The sequence below is a fragment of the Perognathus longimembris genome, chromosome 8 (genome assembly GCF_023159225.1).
Source record: "Perognathus longimembris pacificus isolate PPM17 chromosome 8, ASM2315922v1, whole genome shotgun sequence".
Lineage (NCBI taxonomy): Eukaryota > Metazoa > Chordata > Mammalia > Rodentia > Heteromyidae > Perognathus > Perognathus longimembris.
The window spans coordinates 39,189,736-39,198,373 of NC_063168.1; positions in this window are offsets into that span (position 1 = coordinate 39,189,736).

Genomic DNA, 8,638 nt, shown 5'->3' on the forward strand with positions numbered 1-8,638 from the left:
TTTAAGCATTTCTACTGAAAAAATGTCTATGAAAAAATTCCTATGAGTTAACCACTGTGAGTATTTATGGGCAAATAACATGTGAGATTTCTTTTAGACTATGCTAACCAAAAGGGAACAAAAATTGGGGGTAGGAGGAGATGTAAATAGATTTTGAAAATCAGCACAATAGTAATAACTATTAAAGCTAGATCATGAGATTATTGTGCCATTATCTCTACTTTTATGTATTTTTGAAATGTTTCTTGCTAAAAAAGTAAAAGTTCTCATAAACATTTTATTTTACTGATAAAGTTGGTATCACTTGACATAACTACTATATAAAATCTAGCTCATGATATTAAAGCTATATATACTTATTTGCTTAATCTCAGATTACATATAAAATAGTTTCAGAATTGCTAGCTCATTCCCTTGTGAAGAACAAATTTATTAGCTAGAGTATAATATTTGTGCACAGTTCATTTTGTCTGTAGCCTTAGGAGTCTATAAAGTTTTCCCATAAAAGGCCAGATAGCAAATATTTTCAGCTTTATATTTTATATGGTTTCTGTTGCAACTACTTAACTCTGTCACAGTAGTGTAAAAATCAGCTTTAGCAATACATAAATGCTTGAATATGCTGTGTCTAATAGAGCTTTATTTACAAAAATAAAATACTTAGCTCAGAGGCCTTGATTTGTCAATAAATACCTTGTACTGAAGGCTGAGTGTCCATGTCTATAATCCCAAGTACTACTCTGGAGGCAGAATCAGGATGATTAAAGTTCAAGGGAGAACAGATAAAAATTTCACAAGATCCCATCTTAACCAATATCTTGGCATGGTGGCTGGTACCTGTTCCTAGCTGTAGGAAATATAAATAATGGGGATTATGGGCTGGGGATATGGCCTAGTGGCAAGAGTGCCTGCCTCGGATACACGAGGCCCTAGGTTCGATTCCCCAGCACCACATATATAGAAAACCGCCAGAAGCGGTGCTGTGGCTCAAGTGGCAGAGTGCTAGCCTTGAGCGAAGAAGCCAGGGACAGTGCTCAGGCCCTGAGTCCAAGGCCCAGTACTGGCAAAAAAAAAATAAATAAATAAATAAATAAATAAATAAATAAATAAATAATGGGGATTATGATCCAGGAAAGCCTGGGCAAAAAAAGCAAGACTCTCTCAAAAATAAGAAAAAGGGCTGGAGGTATGACTCAGGCAGTATCATGCCTGCCTATTAAATGCTAAGCCCTGATTTCAAACCCTACTACTGAAAAAACAAAAGAAAACCACCTTACTGAAAATGCTATGGTCCAAATTTACTTGGATCAGTTTCCATCTTTCCTAATCCCATCAGTTTGGTGGTTTTACTCATTTGTAATGTAGTTAGATTCATTTGTTACCATTTGTATTCCATGATCTCACATTCTAGTTGATTTAAATTATTATTTTTTTCATCATGTGAGACTGAGCTACATCCCAAGGGCAACTGCTCCCTTCCTTCAGTTCTCTTCTAAGTAAGAAAATAATAAGAACTGGCTCTCTATAAAACAAGGAGTCCGAGCTGGGGATATGGCCTAGTGTCAAGAGTGCTTGCCTCCTCTACATGAGGCCCTGGGTTCAATTCCCCAGCACCACATATACAGAAAACGGCCAGCAGTGGCGCTGTGGCTCAAGTGGCAGAGTGCTAGCCTTGAGCAAAAAGAAGCCAGGGACAGTGCTCAGGCTCTGAGTCCAAGCCCCAGGACTGGCCAAAACAAAACAAAACAAAACAAGGAGTCCTCACCAGAACCTGACCATACTGGCACCCTGACCTACAACAGCTTCCAAAACCATGAGATTGCCATTGTTTATAAACCATCTAGTCTATGGTAGTGTTACAGCAACCCAAACTAAGACAGTAGTCAATATAATTGGTTTCTGCTTTCGTCTTTTCCTTTTTCCTCCACTTCTTTCTTGTCCTCCTCCTTCCACAAATAAATAGATGCAGATTTTTTTCTTATTCTCTCTTCATTCTTTCATAATGGATAGTATCCTATAAATGATGTTTTGCACTTTGCTTCAGTTCATTTTTTCCCACTGATTCTTTGACAGCTGTAAAATAGCTTTCTGTTGCTGTACTGTAGTTTATTCAATTATTCTAGCAGAAGCCACTTTTCAATTATATTTAGGGTTTTTAAAAAACTTCATAGAAACGCAGTTTACACATATAAGATTATATGTACATATCACATTATACAGCTCAATGAATTTTCATAGAACAAAATATACAAAGGCAAACCAGCACCCAGGTCAAGAGACATTATTAGTATTGCAAAGCCCCTCTGTTCTGCCTTCCTACTCCTTCCTCCAGCTTTCCCCAGAAAAGCAACTATGTTACTTCTAAGGGTAAAGACTATTTTTGTTCTTCACATCACTGGCATTACATAACAATGCACTCATTTGTGTCTGGCTTCTTTCACTCAACACTACATTGCAAGAATCATCCCTGTTGTTTGTCATAGAACATTCATTCTTTTGAGTGTATAGTGCTCTAGTTACTTTATTCATTTTTACTTTACTACAGGTAGTATTTGGGTATTCCCAATTTGGAACAAATATGAATAGTGCCACTAGGATAATTCCCATTCACACATTGTTTGAGTAGACATTGGTACACATTTATTTTGAGTAGTTCCTAGGAGTGGAATTACTACCTTGTAGTCAATTTGGGTTTTTTGTATATACATTGGAACAGTTTTCCAAAGTATCAATTTACACTTGCACCAGCAATATGAAAGCTCTGCTGGCTTGCATCCTCATCATTTGCTATTTTCATCTTCTAGTTTCAGGTTGGTGTCTGGTAGTATAACACTGTGATTTCAATTTGCATTTCCCCCAGTGACTAATGCAGTTGAATATGGTTCCATATGTTCACTGAGTATTTGGATATCTTTTTTATAGGAATTGTCTACTGAAATCTTTTTCCTCTTAAAGAGTCTAACTTTTGAAGGATTTTTAAAATGTGTATATTCGGAGTATAAATTGTTTCTTCCTCAACCTCTTCTGAAGTAGGGATTGAACCCAGGGCCTTGAACTTGAGAGGAATGAGCTCTATTCCTTGAGCAATCTCCTCAGCCCTTCATGCTTTTTGACTTTTTGGTTTGAAGATAGGGTCTCCTGGGGAATGTGGCTTAGCCGGTAGAGTGCTTGCCTAGCATAAAGCCCTGGCTTCAATTCCTCAGCACCACATAAACAGAGAAAGCCAGAAGTGGTCCTGTGGCTCAAGTGGTAGCATGCTAGCCTTGAGCAGCTGCAGCAGAAAAAAGAAAGAAAGAGAGAGAGATAGAGAGAGAGAAAGAGAGATAGAGAGAGAGAGAAAGAGAAAGAAAAGAAGGAAGGAAGGAAGGAAGGAAGGAAGGAAGGAAGGAAGGAAGGAAGGAAGGAAGGAAGGAAGAGTCAGGGACAGTGCTCAGGACCTGAGTTCAAGCCCCAGAACAGGCCAAAATATATATATATATTAGGGTCTCCCTAACTTTGGCTAGGCTAGCCTCCTGCCTCTTCCTGAGTAGCTGTGATTATAAGGTTATACCATCACACTCACCTGCAAGTTGTTTCTTGATGTCTTTGCTTGGATTCCACAGATGCTAATCCCAAGATAAGGATTCTACTACAAGAGAGTTGTTAGGAATGTGCTACCTGGAGAAAATACCGTGGGAGCATGATAAGGAGGTCAAGAAAGCAGAGCACAGCTGTGACTGTAAGCCCTGCCACACTGAAGGTAGTTCCAACCTGGACCCCTATGGGAGCTCTGGAATGTGTTGTGCCTGAGTTTGTCCTGGGTTGAATCAAGCCAATTGAGCTTTCAGATTTATGATCCGTAATTTGGATACAGGCTACACAATGGATGAATTTTGGAGAGATGATGCTCAGTACAAAACACCAGACACAGCAGGACACAGGTGGCTCACACCTGTAATCCTAACTACTCAGGAGACTAAGATCTGAGGATCATGGTTTGAAGCCAATCTCCATGAAAACTACCAAAAATGCCAGAAGTGAAGCTGTGGCACAAGTGGTAGAGCCTTGAACAAAAGGAACTCAGGGACAGCTCCCAGGCTCTGAGTTCAAGCTCCAGGACTGGCACACATAGACACACACAAACCCAGACAAAAATGGACAATTACATATTGCAAAAGTTCCTTTATGTGAAGTATCTAAAATGGTCAAATCTACAGAGAGAGGAAATAGAATAGTGATTACCAGAGGCTGCAAAGTTATTGCTTAATATGTATAGACTTTGTTTAGGATGATGAAAGAGTTTTGGAGTTGGGTTATAGTGGGTTGATCCCTAGGTACTTTATTCTTTTTTTGGCTACTGTAAATGGAATTGTTTCCATAATTTCCTTTTCTGCTTGTACATTGCTGGTGTACAGAAAAGCTGCTGACTTTTGTGGATTGATTTTGTATCCTGCTACTTTGCCAAAATGGTTTATTAGGTGTAGGAGTTTGGGGACTGAGTTGTTTGGGTCCTTCAGATATAAGATCATGTCGTCTGCGAATAGGGATAACTTGATTTCTTCCTTGCCAACGTGGATCCCTTTGATGTCCTCCTCTTGCCTTATTGCTATGGCTAGGGATTTCAACACTATGTTGAAAAGAAGTGGGGAGAGTGGGCATCCTTGTCTTGTTCCTGAGTTTAGGGGGAATGATTTAAGTTTCTCTCCATTTAATACTATGTTAATAGTTGGTCTGTTGTATATGGCTTTTATTATCTTGAGGAATGTTCTATCTATTCTTGTTCTCTCCAGAGCTTGTAATAAGTATGGATGTTGTATTTTGTCAAAGGCTTTTTGGGCATCGACTGAGATAACAATGTGATTCTTGATTTTAGTTCTGTTTATGTGGTGAATTACATTGATTGATTTACGGATGTTGAACCATCTTTGTGACTGTGGAATGAAGCCTACTTGGTCATGATGTATAATTTTCTTGATTAGTTTCTGGATCCTGTTAGCTAATATTTTATTGAGGAGCTTTGCATCTGTGTTCATTAGTGATATTGGTCTGTAGTTCTCTTTTTTTGTTGGGTCTTTGCCTGGTTTGGGAATGAGTATGATATTAGCTTCATAGAATGAGTTTGGGATTTCTCCCTCTGTTTCTATTTCGCGGAAGAGTTTGAGGAGTATTGGTATTAGCTCCTCACTAAAGGTTTTGTAGAATTTGTTGGTGAATCCATCTGGGCCTGGGCTTTTCTTTGTTGGGAGGTTCTTGATTACCTCCTGTATCTCACTGTAAGTTATTGGTTTACTTAGTTGATTTATTTCTTCTTGGTTCAGTTTGGGCAGTTTATACTTCTCTAAGAATTGATCCATTTCTGTAAAATTATTGTTTTTTAGTGAGTAGAGGTTCTGGAAATAGTTCCTTATGATTGTTTGAATATCATGTGTACTTGTTGTAATTTTTCCAGTGGAGTCCCTGATTTTACGTATATGAGTCTCTTCTTTTTTTGTAAGTCTTGCGAGGGGTCTGTCAATTTTATTTATTTTCTCAAAGAACCAGCTTTTAGTCTTATTTATTTGTTGAATGGTCTTTCTATTTTCAATCAGATTTATCTCTTCTTTAATCTTTGTGATCTCTCTCCTCCTAGTCATTTTAGATTCGGTCATTTCTTGTTTCTCCAGTTGTTTTAGTTTCATCGTGAGGTTATTCAGCTGCTCTGCTTCCATTCTTTTATGTGAGTGCTGAGGGCAATGATCTTGCCCCTCAGTACTGCCTTAGCTGTGTCCCATAGGTTTCTCTGTGATGTATTTTCATTGTCATTGTGGCTTATGAATTCGTTGATTTCATCTTTAATTTGGTCTGTGGCCCATGTGTTGGATAACAGTGTGGGGTTTAGCCTCCAAGAATGTGTATAGCCTCTGTGGTAACCGTTGTTATTGAGGGTTGCCTTTAGTCCACTGTGATCAGATATACTACATGGGATGACATCAATACTTTTGTATTTGCTGAGGTTCTTTGTGTGGGCTATGACATGGTCTATGTTGGAGTATGATTCATGGGTGTATTGGGTCTCTGTAGGGTGGAAGATTCTGTATAGATCTGTCAGATCCATTTGGGATATGGTGTTACTTTGGTCCTCAGCTCCCTTGATGATCCTCTGGGTGTTGGATCTGTCTCTTGGAGAGAGTGGGGTATTAAAGTCTCCCACTATGATTGTGTTTGCGTCTGTCTTGTTCTGTAATTCTGTGAGAATTTGCTTGACATATGTAGGGCCTCTTTTGTTCGGTGAGTATACATTTATCACCATGATGTCTTGATTCTGGATTTTTCCTTGTATTAAAATGTAGTGTCCTTCTTTGTCTTTTTTAGTTGATTTTAATGAAATGTCCAGCTTGTCTGAGATCAGGATGGCTACTCCTGCCATTTTGGTAGGTGCGTTTGCTTGGAAGATCTTGCTCCATCCTTTCATTCGGAGCCTGTTTTTGTCCCTTGCTGTAAGGTGGGTCTCTTGTAGACAACAAATGCCAACTTTTTGTTTGCAGATCCATTCTACCAGTCTGCTTATCTTTATCGGAGAGTTTATACCATTTATATTCAAAGAGATCAAGGATAAGAATGTTTTTTCTCCTTCCATTTTTTTTTGTTGGGCTGTTTTTTCCTCTTTTTTTTTTCTTGTCTTTAGTGAGCTGCTCTTTCTGTTTCTGTTTCTGTCTGTGTGTCCTGTACGATCTCTGTTGGGTGGGATTCCCCTCTTAGAATTTGCTGTAGGGCTGTTTTTTTATTCACATACTCCTTTAGATCCTCTTTCCTATGGAAAGATCTTGTTTTCCCTTCGAATGTGAACTCCAATTACACTGGATATTTAATCCTAGGTTGCATATTGTTGGCCCGTAGACCTTGGATGGTGTTCTTCCACTCACTTCGCGCTTGGTAGGTTTGTGTGGAGAGGTCTGCTGTTAGGCGGATCCTCTTCCCATTGTAGAAAATTTCTTTCTTCGTTTTGGCTGCATTCAGAATTTGCTTTTTATTCTTGAGATCTGAAATCTTGAATATTATGTGCCTTGGGGTGGCTTTTCTGGGGTCTGGCCTGCCAGGTGCCCTATAGGCTTAGGTTACCTGGATGGGGTCCCTTGTGAGATTGGGAAAGTTTTCTGCAATCACTTTATTGAAAATATGATGAAGCCATCTGCTCTGGTATTCGGCTCCTTCTTCTATTCCAATTATGTGCAGATTATATCTCTTGTCTTTGTCCATTAGTTCTTGGATTAGTCTGCCCTGAAGCTTCACCGTTTCTTGGAGTGTGGTAATTTTCTGGTTGCTGTTGGCTGCTTCATCGTCCAAGAGAGAGATTCTGGATTCTATATGGTCAATTCTTTGTGCTGTGGATTCAATTCCGGAGTTTATGGATGTCAGAGAGCTATTTATAGTTGTCAGATCAGCTCTGATTGTGGAAATTTCTTCCTTTAAAGAGTTGTATTTTAAATCTATTTTTTCATGCATTTCACTTCTCAGGATGTTAAGGTCTTCTTTAACGGAGGTTTGCATTGTATCTATTTTTGCTTCCATTTCTTTCTTGGCTTCCTGGATGTCCTTCAAGACTTCCACTCTAAACTCCTGGAATTGTTTTCTGATTTCTTTTCTGACGCTTTCCATCATTTATATTAACATGGCCTCATTTGCTTTTTTATTTTCCATCTCCTCTTCAGTCGTCCTGCTTTTTGGAGCTGGCAAGTTGGCTTGCCCTTTGATGAACTGTGCTATATTTCTTTGTGATTTGCACATCTGGAGATCTGTGGGTGGCTTCTTTGGTTTGGTTTTGTGCTGGCTCCCGCTGGTCCATCAGTGGGAGTCTTGTGCCCTGGTGTCCTGGCTCTGGGTTTGGGTTTGGCTGTTGGACCTTGTTTCCCAATGGGTGAGCATGACCTTCTTGGTTGTTGCTGAGGTGGTCACTCTCCCTGCACTTGGGGGCCGGTAGGTTCTGTGTCTTTCTCTGCGGGACAGTGTCCTGTCGCTGTGCTGTGCTGACCCTAGCGTGCCCCTGTTGAGGGTTTGCTGGTCACTGGTTCAGTGTGACGTGGAGGCTTATCTCTTCTTTAATTCCTTTTTTCACTCTGTATCTTGGTCGGAGGAGCTCACCTCTCAGGTAGTTCGCCTTCCTGTGTGGACCGCTCCGGGGCTGATGTTGTTGAGGTGCGGCCCACCCACTTGTGTGAAATGCGCCACACTGAGTGGAGAGCTCTGCCCTCCTGTGTAGGCGTGCCTACCAGAGCGGGCACTGCCGCTGTGGCCCCGCCCACCTGAGTGGGGTACGCCTACCAGAGCGGGTGCTGTCGCCGGGGGGCCCGCCCACCTGTGTGCTATGCGCCCACTACAACAGGCACTGCTGCTGTGGCCCCGTCCACCTGAGTGGGGTATGCCTACCAGAGCGAGCCCCAGGTTGTTGGGTTGTGCTTGTGCCCTCCCGTGAGTCCACTGTGGGGTGCGGTATGTGTGGGGCCCAGTGGGATCAACTGTCCAGGCACGGTTTAGTACCCTCAGACTGCACCTCTGCTGTGAAGGGGGCACGTGATCGGGCCCAGGTGTCCCTGCTGTGCTGGTATTGCCCACCAATGCCTGTGATTTTAGTTGTAAAAGTCTGTGAGGTCCAGGCGCCTCGGGTGGGGTTTGCACTGCCGGC